This window comes from Filicampus tigris, chromosome 2, assembly GCF_054856515.1.
Source record: "Filicampus tigris isolate MCC_2025a chromosome 2, RoL_Ftig_1.0, whole genome shotgun sequence".
Lineage (NCBI taxonomy): Eukaryota > Metazoa > Chordata > Actinopteri > Syngnathiformes > Syngnathidae > Filicampus > Filicampus tigris.
The window spans coordinates 8,404,531-8,422,228 of record NC_141218.1 but is presented as its reverse complement, the minus strand read 5'-3'; the positions used below and the strand labels follow the sequence as shown (position 1 = coordinate 8,422,228).

The 17,698-nt window shown below is 46.1% G+C and overlaps 1 protein-coding gene across 8 annotated transcripts in view; it reads right to left on the bottom strand.

Moving 5' to 3' along the window:
- Window positions 1-17,698, bottom strand: part of htr2cl1 (5-hydroxytryptamine (serotonin) receptor 2C, G protein-coupled-like 1) — a 53,852-nt gene extending 36,154 nt beyond the window's left edge. For 2 of the 8 annotated variants that reach the window (XM_086017762.1, XM_086017768.1), the window contains exon 1: window positions 1,775-2,196. The gene's annotated coding sequence lies outside the window, so the exon portion shown is untranslated. Of the gene's footprint in view, window positions 1-1,165; window positions 1,417-1,774; window positions 2,197-16,893; window positions 17,008-17,124 lie in introns of those variants that run through there. The other 6 variants (XM_086017766.1, XM_086017764.1, XM_086017763.1 and 3 more) reach the window with 6 other exon arrangements.

The following is a 17,698-nucleotide window of genomic DNA, read 5'->3' as shown; positions in this document are numbered from 1 at the left end:
CAATGAAACTAGACAGGAAAGCTCCTTCTAGGGGAAACTCCTCGTAGGCCGCTCGCCAAAACCTAATACGACTCAAGGCTTTTGGAATGGCCGTAACGTCAGCTCAGATGCTAATCGAACCTATACCACTTATCGGGAAGCATTTGATCCCAGCCAGCATCCCAGAAGAACAACTAACGGCCAAGCGACTTCGAAATCCAACGACACTGCGACAACTCAAAAGCGACGTGTGCAATCTGCAAAGCTGGACCTAAACTAGTCCGTTAGCTGCTGCGCTTCTGGGACGAACTAACGACTACTGTGGCTCCGCGTCAGTAAATATACGACATTCTTAGCCGTCAGGTCATTAAATGACATCACCCTCCTTGAAGCGTTTCACCTTTCAGTGATTTATTCCAGAGGTGGTCGGAAAGCAGCCACGCGACCACCAAACTCAGCTTTAATGGCGTAACTCAGCAGGAAAGACGTTTGTGTGCCCTTTCATCGCTATCATCATTCTCAAGGAAGAAAACGGCTTTTGCCTCCAGGAAGGAATTCACTGATGCTGGCGGAACAATATTGAACTGCAGTGCAGTCAGATCCCACATTTGGTAACGCCGGATGTTGAAGGAGTTCAATGAAATAAACTCACTGAAATCAGAGCTGCTTTAAATGAACACACGCACGCACACAGATCGTCCAAGTGAAGACTTGCCTCAGTCTGTGTGTGTGTGTTTTTTTTTTTTGTCATCTGTGATTGATGAGGTTTGTCACGAGCACTTGCAGGCTCCCCTCTTCAGTCATGACATTCCACCTCTGATTGATTTTCCCGTTTCGGTCAAGGAAAAAACGTGCAGTTCATTGCGTTAGGTGAGTGCGTGCGTCGCACTATGAGAAAGAAAAAAAAAAACACATTTGGTGTTTATTCGGAGAAGCGCGCACGCAGCTTGTCAACTTGGAGCGAATGAAAAGCATATGTGACAGCGAGAAGGTCACACAAGCAAGTCGAGAACCGAGTGGAAATGAGCCGGAGAAATATGAAGCGCCAACTGTTGGTGGAAACAATCCTTCCCAACCTTTCTGTCCGAGGTGGCCAAGCGGCAAGTGCAGAGCGAGACAAAGACAACAAGCGAGGCTCTGGCATGCAAATGAGACTTGAGAAACAATTTCAATTCCGAGGACGTACCCGAAGGAGCTTTTAAATCTCGCCGCGTCTTATTGGCTTCCTGGAAAGCCGCCAGATGACTCACGTCACAGCCTGAAATACCGACACGCGACGGCCACTTCATTAGGTACCCCGGCGTTGTACATGCGGTGCGCGCACAAATGCGCGTGACTGCGCGGCCACTCCATTAGGGACACCTGAGAAGCAGCAACAGCACCGCTCATGTAGGACGGCACGATGAGCATCTCGACGACAGGTGTCACCAAGGCACTTTGTGCTATTCGACCGGCACTTTTGCTGCAGACATTTGCGCGCCACAGTCCCGCCCATTCACGCACAGAGAGTCGGCAGGGACGGCCACGCCCTCCATCCCCCAAACCCACCCCCACACCCGAAAAGGTGAACCCATTCGTCAAGCTATCACAAATATACGCGTCGCGCGCGCACGCATCGACTGGCACAAATCCTCCAAAGTTTCGTCCGAAATCTGCTTCGAAAAGCGTCTGAAGCAAGAATGAAAACAGGAGAGAGCGATCGTGAGAGTGAGAGAGATAGCGAATGAGAGAGAGAGAGAGAGACGGAGAGAGAGGGATGAGAGAAACACGAGCTGGATGGACAAGCGCGTCTCACCTGCCAGCACGTCTTCGTCCTCCTCCGGTCGATCCACGTCGTCGCTTTGACCAGCAGCCGCTTGTCTTGACGCGACTTGCCGATTCCCAAAGGAGGGCGAAGGCAGGGCACGGTGCCCGCCCCGTGGTGCTCGCGGTTCGGTTCTTGCTCAGGACTCAGCTGCCTGTGCGCAAAGCAGTTCTGCAGCAAGCTGATTAAAAAAAAAAAAAAAAAAAAAAAAAAAAAAGAAAAGGAGGGAGGGGGGCGGTGACAAAAGACCCTCTCGCCTGTCCAGTACACTGGGGATGCCGCTCATCTGCTCATGGAAAGGTATCAAAATGCGCCACGTGGAAAGTTCATAAAAGCATGAAAAGAAGGAGAATGAGCGGCCACCTCTCGTCGCGTCGCAAGCGCGCGCGTGTGCTAAACTGCGCTACTGCGGGGTGGGACGTCGCAAGGATATAGAAATCAAAAGCAGCATGCAGATCTCATCTCACTAATGCGCGCAGAAGGGGTCGACAGACTGCGCATAACGGAACAAGCTTAATTCCCAATGCGTGTCAAAAGGTGGCTTCATTAGGTACTGCACATCAGCTCCAATAAGGAGAAGCAATATGCTCAACACTCTTAGAAACACATTAGAAACTAATGTGAAACATGCACCTCTCATGAAAGTAAAACTTCAATTCATACCTCTAGCGTACCCCTCCCCCCCCCACACGCACGAGAGACTTTCTGGGATCCCCAAGCGTGCTGCATGGGCTCCCCCTGTTGAGCCCACACACATTCGACACATTCATTACACTGTTCAACAGCAAATTTAATCAAAGATTGCTTGATGTGTCCCTAAACGTATTGTTGACGCTGATTGAAAATATAGCCTTATCTTTTTTTCTAGAACGTCAGGGTTTTGAGATATATATATTTTTAAAGTTCATCTTACAATAGTATGCGCAATACAGATTTTTTTCATGCTTTGTACTTTACAGCTATATGACGTTTCAGAAAAAAAAAATCCTCCTGTCGCTGAACCTAACCCTCCTTTCATAAATATGACTAAATATTAGACTTTTCACCGATCTGATCGGGTGGATTGAAATCGAAACTATGAAAACTTGATGTGCTGTAGAAAAAAACAAGGGCAAATTCAGAATTGGCGCGCGCGCACACACAGGGCCGTCAGATCGACATGACGATGATTCGAGAGCTTTTAATTGACCCGAAGTGATGGTAAGGAGGAGTCGTTGGCTTCTTCGCTTTGTTTTGTTGTCATGGTGGTCCCCATGTGCACGCTTTCAAAATCATACACCAATTGTTATTTGGACACCAAAGCTGAAGCTTGTCGACGCCTCAGGAGTCCAAGAGTCCCAGTTCGAAAAGTGCCCTTCTAAATGACCATTCTGTGTGCTCATCGATGTTGTTTTTATTTCCACCGACTCCTGCGAAACTGCATTAGTGGGTCAAGAGCTGGATATGTTTGCATTACGCTCCACAAGGAGAAGATTGAATTCTGATCCTACATGCACACTCTTTAAATCTTAATCGAGGCAAGCAGATGTAATAGAATATGCAGTGTGTGGAACAAACAGAATTAGTAGAACGGAATTCCGGCATGAGCGACCAGGACTTCTTCTCGCTCCGTTCATGGAAATAATGTCGACTGTTATTGAGTCAAAAGAGATTTTACGGGATGTCGATGGTGCAGTTTGATTTTCCTGGACAACCGGCGTTTGCCATAGTGTTGAATTAAAACACAAGCGCACCGCGCACATGCTTTACAGGCTAGCTAGCATTCAGGCAACTAGCATCGGTATACCCTCTCGCATGCACCTAAAAGCAGGATTATTAGAGGAATAAAGCTCAGAGCTTCCCTTAATCCCATAATGGTGGCGTGAACAATCCCATCGGTGAAACAGAGCACGCTTCACTTTTTCATCCAATCCATTCGGGAAAAGACTTTGAAAAAATGCGATTGTAATATTGGGGAACTCCCTCCAGTCATGTGATTTGACTACAGTCAGAGTTAAATCACCTATTTTAGGGCTTGGGACTTGCTGGAAGACTGCACCTGACTGCCTTGAAGCAGAAGACTTGACAAATCTTGCCTACTTACATTTGAAAGGTTTGTTTAATTTTTGAACAGAAAAATCATCCTAGGATTGTTCCTAGGATGAGGGGTGTAACAAAATAATTGAGAAGCACTGCCTTAAAGAGAAAGCGTCCTTTTTGCTTAGCAAGCCATCGATCCTACTGTCATCTGCATACCAGTGAAAGGAAGTACAGGAGAACCCAGGGGCAACAAATACAATGAAAACAGCAGGGGCCCCAAAATTGAACCATGTGGAACACCATACCACAGTGGAGCAAAGTGCGATTCAGAGCAAACAAGTCGAACACAAAAGGTCCTGCCAGCCAAATAGGATCTAAACCACTCTAGAGCGCTATCGCTGATGCCCGACTGGTGCTGCAAACGAGGCAACAGATGAACTGATGAAACACTCATGAGAGGCCAAACGTCTTTCAAGTCAACCACAACACCCATTCAATACCCAAGAACCAGTATCTGCTGTGTTTCCTTTGTGTATATGCAGGAATAGATTTACCACCCATTCCGCATTTTCCCGGCCCAGTGTGAAGTCTGCAAGACAAGTTGCTGTCAAAAATAAAATGTCCGAAGTGAGTTAGGACTCATACATAGCAATTCTCAAATTAGAATCGAGGGGGCACACACTTTCGTTATGATTCTCGCAAGCATGCGTTCGGAACGTGCACATCAATCAGGAATGAGGAGTGTGCTGAATACACACGAGGGCGTTTGAGCAAAGGATGAACAAAGACATCATGAATACGATTATTAGAACAAAGAAGTAGATGGCGCAGATCTGTGTTCAATTTAGTTCTACTTCTGGTGGCCGTTTGAAATGAAGAAGCCTTTGGTCGATTGAAGCAAATGGTTGTCTTCTGAAAACGGCCCAATATAGATGAGATCTAATGGCGCCATTCAGTGCATTTAGCGGAGTTTCCGCCCGTCGAGGACGCCATCTCTGAAGACAAATGGACTAAATGGAAGATTTCACTCCATAAATATTGTCACGCGCGGATCACCTGGAACGTTTTCAGAGAAAACGATCCACGTGGTGACGAGAGATTCAAGCTGAAGCTCATTTGGAGCGTTATCGACCTGTGGTAAAACTAAGGCGGCGTTGTGATTTGCACCTTGCGGACCAGGACATTGTACAAATGAAAAGAGCGAGACTGACTTGGTTCAAGTCCAAATCGTGTCTTTTTTCAAATGGCAAACGTCTGTACTGATAAAATTCATTCCGTCCACGTCTGGAGCGCGATGACTTGTAGTGTTGATGGTGTCAAGCACAGTATAATCCAATAAACACTGGCTTCCATCCAAGCAGTCGATATAGCCACTCACACTAAACAGCCAGCGCTTGTGACGCCGTTCGTTCTGTGAGGAGGCTGCCATCTTTGTTCGGGCTGTACGGATGTAAATAACAAATGCCACAACAAGATTTCAACTGGAATGCTAAAAAAAAAAAAAACGGTGGTCAAGTACTTTATTGCACAGCTGAAGCATCAAGACAATGCTAAAAGCGTTTTGAAAAGAAAAGGCTTGTTTCTCCTGGCAGAGGATCGAACGAACAAAGCGATACATCAAGGTTGAACACCATTTGTATTCACCAAATTGAAAACGCCAGCAGACTAAGCGACAGTGGTTTAAAGTACTAAGAGGCGACAGTTTTGCTCCGAAAAATAACATGAAGGCCAACCTAGAAAAGTCACGTTGAATTTGCGCAGTAAGTCAAAATGTTTTTGTGGATACTTTCCAAAAAGCTTTGTCAGCATCCACATTGCTCTCCAAAGACTTTCTAGTAGACTGAACAAGTGGAGAGGAGTGGATAATCGCTGTGTTGTGACTCAGCCTTCCAGCTCCAGGATGGGAATAAGATCGGAAGCTCGGAATGGAAATCTTCCGACAAATCTGACTCACGCGTGGCTCTCGGGCAACCCTGCGAGACTGGAAACATCCTCGTTCTCAGAGAGAGGAGACTCTTCAGGATTTCTCTCAAGGTCAAAGTTGAGACGGCGATGGGTGAATGGAATTGGTTTCCACCAAGTATTCCGATTGGATCCCAGATACGATACTGATAGATATAAAGATTACCGGTGTTTTGCTCATGTAATCCAGCCCAGAGGTTTCATCTCATTTGGCGAGTTTTTGTTGCCGTCTCCCCACAGTGAGTGGATTAAAAAAAAAAAAAAAAAAAAATGGTGCAAAATTCATTTATTTCCACTCCAACCCAAACACAAGTCACTCTCATCCCTCTTGTCCACTCAAGACCTCATCTACAAGCCGGTACGAGTCGGCGGCAAACAACCACGCCGATGACACATGATGCCGTTTGTGTGTTCCGATGAAAGCGCCGCCCGGGTCAATCCTTGACCAGAAGCGACTGGCCTAGTTTATCTGTGAGTAATCTCTAGTGAATCTCTCTTCATGTAAAAAAAGAAAAACCTTTTTTTTTTTTTTTGACTGCTTCTGAGGCCCAAAGCATTCTAGCTGAGAGAGCGGCTAGTCCAGACTGGGAAGCTAAACAAGACCCGAGAGCTATACCCGGGGACCCATAATTCCCCACTAACTAGACTGGCAAAACCTGAACTCTGACCAGTCAGATACGCAGCTCTAATTGGGCAGGTGTATGCAATCAAAAGGTGGGCTTATCTGTACCCTGTTGTACCAATACACTCCAATTTAGCAGTTTTTCCCAATTTGCCACTATGATGCTCTCCATTTCTTTCCTCACACCATCAAGAAACACTTGCACCCTCGCCACATCATTGTTTGTTCGGGGGGAGGGTGGACCCAAAGCCAGGAGCAAAGGCAAAACCCGCAACAATCATCCACCGGCATCAAGTCCAAGTTCCAATGATCCCAACTCAAATATCACCGACAAGACTTTATTGGGGACCCCTGCGCACGCTCACCCATTTGCATACATGAACAACAATTGTCTGCCTACAAAATATAAGCTCCCTCACATCCCGGATAAGCAGAGAAAGTACAGAGGCGGAGGAATTCTGAAAGCAAATCAATGAGAATGAAATGAAAAGCAGGACTGGGAGAGCTCGACAACAAAGCGGGCCCGGGGGGAGAACGGAACGTCGTTAACGGTTGACAAAGGGTTCAACGTGAAACCGTCCTTACGGTTCTATTTGAGGACGGTCTCCTTCTCACGCCTTCGGACTAAGGGCCTAGCTCGCCCCCTTAAGTGGACGATGTCAACAAAACTTTGCGTCAAGTGTTTAGCCTTGCGTGGTCTTGCACCACCGGACGGATGAAAGCACATCAAACAAATTCATGTCAAAGTCCTCCGATCAGCACACCTGCTCCTTCTGTCACGCATTCATCTGCGACGTCCGATGGGAAGGCAATCTGCGTGGAGCTTCTTAATGACTTAGACTTACCACCCCCCCCCCCCCCCCCCCCCACTACGGCTTCAGCATGGTGTCGGTGTTTTGTACGAGCTCAAAAGGAAATCCCGTCGATTCGAACGACACGCAACAGAGCGAGCGGCCTCGGTTGTCACGTCGGCATGTTTCGCAACGTTTCTGCCCGCCTTCAAGCGCCATTGATCGCTGATGCAATCGCCGTTTTAATGCAGTATTAGTTTGCCGCGATGGGTAGCAACCGCATCATAGCGGATGCTAATTTGGATTGTGGCATCAACGGCATGGTTTATAGGGTGCTGAAGTAAGCGCGGATCAAAGTGAGCTTGTCCTCCAAAGCAATAAGCGTGATACAATCGCGGATAATCTCTCTCACGCACACACAGCTGACAGCACAGAGCATTGGAGTCTTTTAGCACAATAACGATTTTTGCCGTAACAGAAACAAACGATTTAACTATATTGGCAGAAGGGGAATGAAATAGTCGCCAGAGCCAAGTGGCGCACTAAGTCACTTTCACACACACACGCACACAGTCAGGGCACGCACACACCCACACGCAAGAGCCACCTCTCCCAGTCAACAAGAGATCGATCTAGTGAGGAAGAAAAGCTCCCTTTAATGCAGTAAATCCGGAAAACATCCCAACAGGATGGTCGGGCCTGTTAGCGGCCCCCCCTCGTCCGACCTCTCGAGTCATCATGCTTAGAAATGTAGACATAAGGATACACGGTGTACATATTCATATAAGGTGGTGACGGCGTGATTACGGCGTGGCGCGGCAGCTCGCATGGCCAGAATAGGGCGGTTTAGTAGCTAAACCCACTCAGAAGAGCGAGCGGCAGCATTCGCAGACGGCTCGCTTGGGAGATGTGCGTCGGAGGTGGGAACGAGGGCTCGCCTTGGGAAAGCGGCGCCCCGCACGCATGCGCGCGCCTTTGCGGCCCTCGCTCCGCGCGGGGCAGTTGAACTCACCATGTTGCGTTGCGCAAACGCTCAGAACATATTTGATCACGGGAAAGCAAATATAAGTTGAAGACATTCAGTCACCAAGCTCTTAATACAATTTACTCACACAGCAAATAAATGCTCAACATTGAAATTAATTGTAAGACCTCTGTTCCAGCCCACAAAAAAACACCCCAATTTTGTTGTGTACTTAAAAAAAAAAAGAAAAAAAAAAAGGAAACAATGTGTTTTATAAAAATAGTCAAACATGATGAGAGTGTTAAAAAAAGTGTACATGTATTGTACATGCTGTAGAAATTGCATGTTGGAAAAAGAGCTATAAAGGGGCGTGGCCAACAGAGCCAGTTAGCATGTGAGCGTAAGTTGTGACCTACAGCAGCAGTGTTCTCGTTTTGTCTGCTTGTCTCGCTCAATCCTGCAGCTCTCCTTGAACCCATGCAGGGAATCGCTCTTTTTCCAAATTCAAATTCCCCCCCCCCCTTTTTTTTTTCTTTCAACCTATCCTTCATTATTATCAGAAAAAATACAAGAATTGTTTTTCTGCTCAGGCCAAAGCAATCAATCTTGGTGCCAAAGAACTGCTTTATATTTTGAAATGAGTTGAGGAGCTCCACTTAGACTAAAGAAGCACTTTGCCGCCTATCGTGGCAATTATACTGTCAAGCTATTTTGGGGGGCGGCAATTACTCAGAGAGTTTGGCTATCCACGAAAGGGCTTGGTCGCTAACCCCCAGAAAAGCCAGCATTGGTGGTTTATTGAACCTTCATTGCACCATTTTTTTTTTCACACTTCACTCGTACGGTGGTGAGGTACAGCTCGCAACACAAAGCAAAAATAATAATTGTCATAACCTGTTCATTTGAGCTCTTTTAAATCAAGGTAGCCCTCTATAGCAGATCGTGCAAATTGCAGTCGCAGCTCAGTCGTCATATCCTTCCTTGGATTGCTTTCGACTCGGCACTCGACTCTGCATTTGCTCACGTCTCCTTCAAGTCACTCAAAAATGCGCAAGTAGCTCAGCAACACTGAGGAGCAAAAGCGTCCAATTTGCCAGGATTTTAGACCCGTTCAAAGCCGCAATCACCCATGATTGTATTCCAGCAAGTGAAAACACCGAATACATGTGCTCGTCACGCTGCTGTTGAGTGTCGTTTCAGGTCAGACTGCCACAAAGACACATCAAACTTGTGTGACTTAGTTGAGGAAAACACGGATGGCAAGAAACAGGTGAGCGAGCGTCTGAGCCCTGAGCCAAAGCCGAGGTGCGGGCAGATGGAGGGAGCAAATGAGGCTCGGAGACAGATGCGCCTTGCTCTGACACTGACAGTGCGAGATGGCGCGGGCGGAGAGGGAAATCCTCAAAAAAGGGAAAAGGGACCAGGAGGAGGCAAACGCTTCTGTAGAAGAGTTGGAACGCAAAGTGGCGGAAAAAAAAGGGCAGTAAAACAAAAAGCAACAAACATCTTAGGCGCGTTTCACGTATGCATCTATTGGAAACATTTGCTCATTTCACACACTGTTATAAATTTGTTGTGAAGGAAAAATGAAAATGGAAAGATAGCTCAAGCGTAACTGGAAGTCCCATCTGAAATCAAACAGCAACGGCAGGACTACACCCCCCTCATATTTCCCTCCATTTTATTTACCAAAACCACATAATTGTGCGCAACTAATTTATACACAGAGCTGCCGACCGATAGACATTTCCAGAACAATGCATCTGAATTTAAAATAAGGTCAAGAACATTACTATGGCAGTGTACACGGGAAAGTTATTGCGGTACATACAAACAGTGCACACACACACAAGTACAATACAGATCAAGTTCCCATATGGAACATATTAAAGCTGAAGTCAATGCAATTTTTTTTTTTTTCAAGAATATGTTCTATGTAAGCCCACTAGTTGAAACAGGGCATTCTGATAAATATTGCGTTTGTGGGATAAGTGTTAATCCACTCTTTTTTAATCATCTCTGGGGGCGGCCATTTTGTCTTCTGTCGACTGAAAATGACATCACAACTGCTCACAACGACCAATCACGGCTCAGATTCAGAAAACAGGTCAGCCAGAGATGGCTAAAAACGAGTGCATTTTGCTGCTTAATTTATATTCCACAAACGCAAAATTAATCAAAATGCCTTGTGATCGAGTAACTTGTTTACTCTAAACAAATACAGTGCAACTCAACCATTGGTTAGCAGGCATCATAGCAAGCGATACACTTTTGTTTGAATGGTCAAATTCATTTGAAACGGCATCTAAAAAGGTAACAAATTGTGCATGCTTTTTCAGAGGTTTTTTTTTTTTCAAACCACAAAAAGAAGCTTTCGTGCTCTTAACTTCCCTAAAAGTGAATCAAGACTTTGCGACGACATTTGACAACAGTTACGTGGTTAGTGATGATGTAACTCAATGGCGGCAGCAGCAGAATGAATTCTGAAGTCTAAAAAAACATTTGACTGGCAATTAACAGAAAAATGCATCCAAAGTCATCGGGAGAAGCTTCGGCTATACAACAAATGCCACAACACAGCGGGAGTGGCCAACCTCTCAAAAGACAAAGAGCCGCAATTTGGACTGTGCTATTGCAAAGAGCCACAGCATGCACATAAGCATACATAAATTGCTCCGTCGCGTCCCCACACTCCCTAACTCTCTTTTGCATGTTTTGAGGAATTACATTTTATGAACAACGGCTCATTATTTTGCAGCGAAACAAGACCGGGACGATAGCAAGGAATTTTGACCGCACCATTCTGTGCTCCCCAACCCTCACCACATACACAATGAAAGGGGTTGACGGTGGGCTGCGCCCTGCTAAGCTCATTTTTTAAAAGGCCATGAAACCGGCCAAAAGGCCACATCGACGATAAAGCGTGCATCATCATTAACCCCCCCATACAGTATTTGTTGTTGCTCTCAAGGCCGGCCCACTTCAAGCCGGCCAAGAACCTGTTTGTGGCGCACATGGCGCAATAACGAGGAGCTGCGGCAGAGGCGTGGGCCGGGAATCGCCACCACAGGAGTGGAAGAGTGAGGCCACCATGCAGAGAAAAAGAAAGTTTCTTCATCTTCACTATCTCCTTGCTGCAAAGCTTACAAATGTGCCTTCAGAAGTCCAGTTGCGTGACATGATGTGCCTCCGGGCTTTTCCCTCTCAGCGTCCTTCACTCGCTTCTTGTAAATAATGCATCCTAATGACTTTGGGAGGCGCGGCTGAGGATCACTGGCACCTCCGAAGGAACAAGGCGGTATTGCAAGGCGGCACTTTAGTGTGTTTATGTGGGTGTTCAATGCGCACTTCATCTTTCTGTCAGGAAATGAGCAAAGACTCAAGTGCAAGCCGAGCGGCAGGAAAGCAGCAGAAGTGGAGACTTAACTCCAAAATCCAACCTTGCTGATAAGGATGAGAGATTGCAAAAAAAAAAAAAAAAAAAAAATGATCCATTCGTGGACCTTTGAACATCCTGTGTGTGCCAAGCCTCGGTGGTCAGCTCCCTCAAGTGAGCCTCACCAACTACCCTGCCCTTGAAGAAAAAACTTTTTCCATTACACACTTCCGCAGACGTACAAAAGCCAATTACAACATGAAACATTGAGGCAGCTTGTCGGGCTGGCAAAGTCCTTCTGTGGGGTTTTATCTTTGTGACCTTGAAGAAGTTGTGCTAACGGGGAGCAGCTGATCACACATCTGAACCTCCCAGATGGATGATTAGTACGTGTCCCCGAAGACAGCAGTTGACGCTATCAACATCATTCAATGTGACAAAGACCGCTCGCAGATGTGTTCAAAAGAGGAAGTCTTTGGGGCCCTGATCGTCAACACACCGCAGCCCCGTCACGCCTGTCCGGGGAGCGCTAAAATTGAGACTTCCTCCTCGGAGAAACGATGGCGGCGTGGAGGTTTGCCATCGGTCGTCGGCTCTGACAACATGACAGTCGCCGCGACGATTTCTCACGTCGCGGCTCCTTTGCAACATTATCGCCTGCCTGCTGCTTCTTCGTCATTGTCGAAACTGTGAAGCGCGACATCAAAGACGGTGCGACTTCAAAAAAAACGTTGCGACTTGTTATTTTGTCTTATGTTCATCCGGAAGCTGGTACAGATTAGTTGACGACAAATGAGGTGACTCGCCTTACGCAAAGTACACCCATGGGCACATTTAAAACAGATGGGACCAGGGGCGGCGCCACGGGCGGGCCTGGGTGTGCACACGCCCACCCAGATTGACAGACTTGTAAATTATTATGAAATTATTTCTGAATTTGTGTATTTTATTGAATTGAATATTAAGAATGGCATAATTGTGGTTATCTAAGTCTGATCTGAACTTCATATTATTCCGTTTGTCATTTTATTTGAATATACGATGTGTCGGGAGAGGAGGATTGTGCTCAGTGAGGGAAATATTCAGGCCGACTCATTAGCCACGTTCTGGCTCCGCCCCTGGATGGGACTTTTGAAACGCCCATCATGTCGAGCGGGGTAAGACGCCCCCCACCAATCCGTAACTCCCTTCCTGACCACTAGGTGGCGCATATTCTATTCTCATGCTACTCCGGACCAAAACCACCTTGCTAAACTGTTTGGCATATAAATCATTTTACGGGTCGGTGAGAATCCCACAAACTGTTTAGAGCAAAAACAGACAACGAGGGCTCTCGAGGGGCCGGCCACGCCCACTCGATGCGAGAATCAATCCGGGGTCGGTGAAGTGTCTCCAGACCGTGAGACTGCGATCCAGTGGGCTGACACTTCACGGCGCAAAAGCGTCTTCATGGTGTGGGCGCTAATCTCTTTCAAGTTGTCACTCTGGAAAAGAAAGAATTGACTTGATCGATCCCCGCCCGCCTCCAATCCGCCTCAATGGAAGCAACACACACGGCACTTTGCATTTTCCTTCATTCCAATAATTGCTCCCATCCGCAAATGCCGTAAAAAAAATGATTAAAAAAAAAAAACAATACAAAGCAGCCTGTACCACCATTTCTAGCACTCTCTTCTAAAAGCCCTCAAAAAAAAGCGCCACAAAAACACCCCGAGGGGATCCTGGCGTGATCGCTACACCGCCGCATTTATCGTCTTTTGCTGCACCGATAAGCGAGTGGCCCACCATGGTGGTCAGGTCAACTGTTCCGCAATACAACAGCCCGTTTTGAAATGTCAGGAGAGGAAAGAAAGAAAAAAAAAAAAAGGAAATCCACAAGCACATTTCCATTAGCAAGATGCAAAACACACAAACCAACAAAAACGGTGCGTTCATTATTAGCTCTGCCATTCAAACGTCATCGTTGAGGTTGGTACGAAATCCTGCGCGGTCAAACAACTCGACCCGATTTCCATCTAAAGTGCTCAATCATTTGCCATGGAACAAATTTGGACATTGGAGGTTTCTGCCCGACGGCGACCACGTTTTCACGGTGAAAATGGACGCCCACAACTGAGCGCGTCTGCCGTGTCTGTGAAAAGCTGTCAACGGAAAAATCGCCTTCTTACAACTCTGCTTGTCGGTTGGCGCAACTGAAAGCCGACAAAATATTCCAGACCGCAAATTTGCGTAGCCGCGTATCCCAAATGCTGGCGAGGCCTTCTCGCTGCCCGCCAGACAGACGGCGGCGAGCGCAGCCCGCAAATGTGTTCGTTCTGCCAACAGCGCTCGGCGGCTGTCGGTCATTCAAATCGCTCAGACATTCAACATGTGCAAACTTTTAAAGACAGCACGCGTGTACTTTGCTTCAGGCCGAGCAGATACAAACATGGACACAAAAACAATTTCAGGCCACCTGTGATCCAACACCAAACTTTGAATAATTCAGACCCACATTCAATCTCTGAAAAGGCCACATATAATGGAGAAAAAAAAAAAAATATATATATATATATATATATTGTTGGCTGTCAGTGTGACGCAGTCCAGCATCAAAAAGAAAACAAAGTTACAACAGCATGGAGGAAACAGCAAAAAAAAAAAAAGGACAAACAAGCTGATGACGCACACCGGCCATCTTTTAAAAGACATTTTGTGTCATGTCAAGGGAGCGGATGTTAATGCTGCTTGAGTGTGCGTGTGTGCGTGTGATACACCTGTAGGCGTGAGCGTATGTGCTCCACTTTGAATTTATGTAAGACAAGAGCTTTCTGGAATGTTCCGGTCCTGTTTGCATAACGCCGCATAATGAGCGGTGGCCAGTATGTGTGTGGGTGTGTGTGTGTGTGTGTTTCATTCCTATTTGTGGGCCGTGTTTTTCCTGACAGGCATGTGGTGTGTGTGTGTACGGTAATATTAAAAAAGAGATTAAGGGGGAGGGGGGGGCTTCAATGGACACGACACCTGATTAATGCCCAAAAATGGATTGGAAAGTGGATTTGTGCCAGTGGATTTCAGCGCACGCGCATACACGTTCATATTGTCTGGGGACGCAACAATCACAATTTCAAGAAAGAGGTCAAAACGGAAGGGCATCGAGGTCTTGATTTAAGGTGACCTGAATGTACCCCAAAGCAGGGGGCGGAGCTACCCTTTGTCAGTCTGTGCCCACCCTGCTGGCCGCCCCCATACGGGAAAATGTTGATAACTGGGATTTTTCTGCCTTTTTCACATAGACCGCACAAGCCCTTTTTATACTAACTGAATATTTAAAGAATAAATGTACAAATGATCTCAATGCGAACTCTGTTTGAAGTAACAACATTCAATCCTTCCGATGTCAATCAAAATCGTGACTTTCACACCATTTCAAGCAAACAACATGGCCGGGAAGTCATTGTTCATCATACCATCCACAGTCACAGTTTCATGAAATGGAATGCAAACACACTCATAATACAAGCAAGAACAAACAAAGCGAAGGAAAAAGCAACAATTGGAACTGGAAAGAATTATGACTTTTGTGTCATTGTGGGTTTTGAATATGATTTGAATGAATGAGCCATTGATCATAGTCTGCAAAATGGTGTTGGCCACCTGTGACAATCACTCTGATTGGCTGCTCGAAAGTGGTATTATTTATTGGTCAATTAAATTTGATGGCTACTCTTCCCATTTCCTTTTTGAAAGGCGATCATAGCAGCAAGGTGAGGCCGGTCAAAGCAAAATGAAAACAACAAAAGTGTCGCTTTGACCTGAACGCTGGCTGACGTGTCAATTTTGAAATGCTTCTCCTTTCCTTCCGTGCGACGTCTAAATACAGAATGAGGCCCGCGTGAGCCTTTTGTTGTTGAGCAATAACAATATTTTTGCACAATAACTTGTTTCTGCATACGGAGTATAAAAGTCAAAAACAGGAGATTTCTCTATAAACACAGAAAAAGTATAGTGCATGTCAACGTCAATCATTTTTCTTTCCTCTTGGAAATTGTGAAGAAAATGTCAACTTATGCCTGGCACAGCTTCCAGAATGACTTCTCCCTTTTGTCTTTTTCCCGTCTTCCGCACCCGGAATCCAAACTGGCAAATTGTCAGATTTCCACGTTGAAGGGGCTGCCGCTTGCTTGCGTCGCTGTTTCGTTGTTGTTTGATGGAAGGCGGCCAAGCGCCTACTGGCCAGGCGGTGAATCCATTCGCAGGATGTGCTGATGAATCCAGATTGAATTTGGGGGGGGGGGGGGGGGGGGGCTTAGCCAAGCATCGAGTTATCAATATTTGGAACCAGCCCTATAAGGGACTATAGGTTATCAATATATCCGATGATGCATTGTGCTGTTTGAGGGAAAAAAAAAAGATTATCCGTTTCCAGGGTAAGGGATCTTTTTCAAAATATCTTCACTATACAAAGTCCAAGATATTACAACATAAACGGACAAGGTCAATGTTTGCATTTATTTGGGGAAAATGCGCTCAGCTTGAAGCATCTCGATTCGTTCAATATTCAAAGGGGTCGATCGACGCTTTTGCTATTTTAATGATGGGACGGCAATGACGTCAGAAAGGTGAGCCCAGGTAGTCTTGTGAATTTGACTGATCAATGGCTCTTTCCGGTCCATGCAGAAAAAGTGAATGGTGATGAGCAGAGCCGTCGCCACGGGGGGGCTATTATGCGTTTAGACTGTCTTGGCCTGTTACAGTACAGCAAATGAGGGACCAATTACAACTTTAGAGCCATTGGAACCCGTTTCATAAAAGACATCAGGGGAGCCACCAGCCTTTCGGACATCTAAAATGAAGATTGATTTTTGTTTCCTTTTAATTTCAACTACAGACACCCGTTGAATCGGATGGTCCATTCAAAGTGTCAGTGTATCCGCCATACTGGATGTGGCTATAGTATTCAAAATGAAAATTAGATTGAGTTAGAATGACATAATTCAATCATAAGCAACGATTCTGTATTAATCCAATCAGTTCAATCTCCAAGGAGCAAGTGAACGAGGCATATTCACAATACAAAGTCGCTTCAGTTTGCCACATCCAACATGGCTGTGGCGCCGACATACTCAAGATTGCATCCATGTATATGTATTGTAAATGTTGTCTATGATAATACTTGCCAGCGGTTTTCACAAAGGGCGCCATTCAGGAGGACTGACTAATAACTAGGAGCAGCAGTACTATGCAAAAATATCCAAATATGTGGTGCAAAGTACTCGTAATGTCTGGAGGGTATCAATAAAGTTTGTGAAAACTGCTAATTTAGGGCACTGTGTCTAAAACTTGTAAAGGCGATGCAGACTTGATGAAAAGGACTCAAGTGTGTGTTAAGCTCACCTGCAAGCGTCTGGACCAGTGATAGGACGTTACGTCATGTAACCTTGTTGATGGCGCGTCTGTCGCTTTTGCGGCCTCGACGCTCGCTCGGCCACCGCTTTTTTTGTTTGCTCTCTAATAACAACACAAGAGCAGGATATGAATCATATCATCATATGAATCCCAAGGATGGAGAATGGGATGTCACTTAAAATAAAATGGGTCAATGAGTCAAGGCAGGTGAGCGCATACTTTTGGCCAAGAAGTGTACATTGCAGAGTCGAGGCCTGAGGGGAATGAAACAGGCTTTCTAATGATCGCTTGGATAATGATTTAAGCTCCGAGCAGCTGATCGTAATTAGATCAAAAGCCACATTTAACCCTCCCAATTCATATTCATATTTGGCATCTGATTTTCAGATTGATCAAAATGCACGGATTTGAATTGATTGGGTCCAGAATTTCAGAAGGGTGTCCACTGGACTCGCTTGCTTTTTTTCCCGCAATACGTTGGTATTTGCACAGCTTGTGCATAGCGTGATGTGACGTTACTTCGATGTGCCACTACGCGCCAACAATTGTGACCAATCTCCACCGTGAGTGTGACTTTGAGCATTACAATTGATACCATCACGAAAAAATGTTCTCTTAACTTTCTGGCTCTTTACTTCGTCCTCGATGTGCCACGCGCTCCACACTCACTTGCAGTTGACGCCATTCAAAAGCGGGCTTCCGGCATCGTCTTGACTATCAAACCAAGATCTGCGGGAGCACGGCCGCGTCTCATGACGTCACAACGCCGGCGACCACGCCATCACGTGACTGG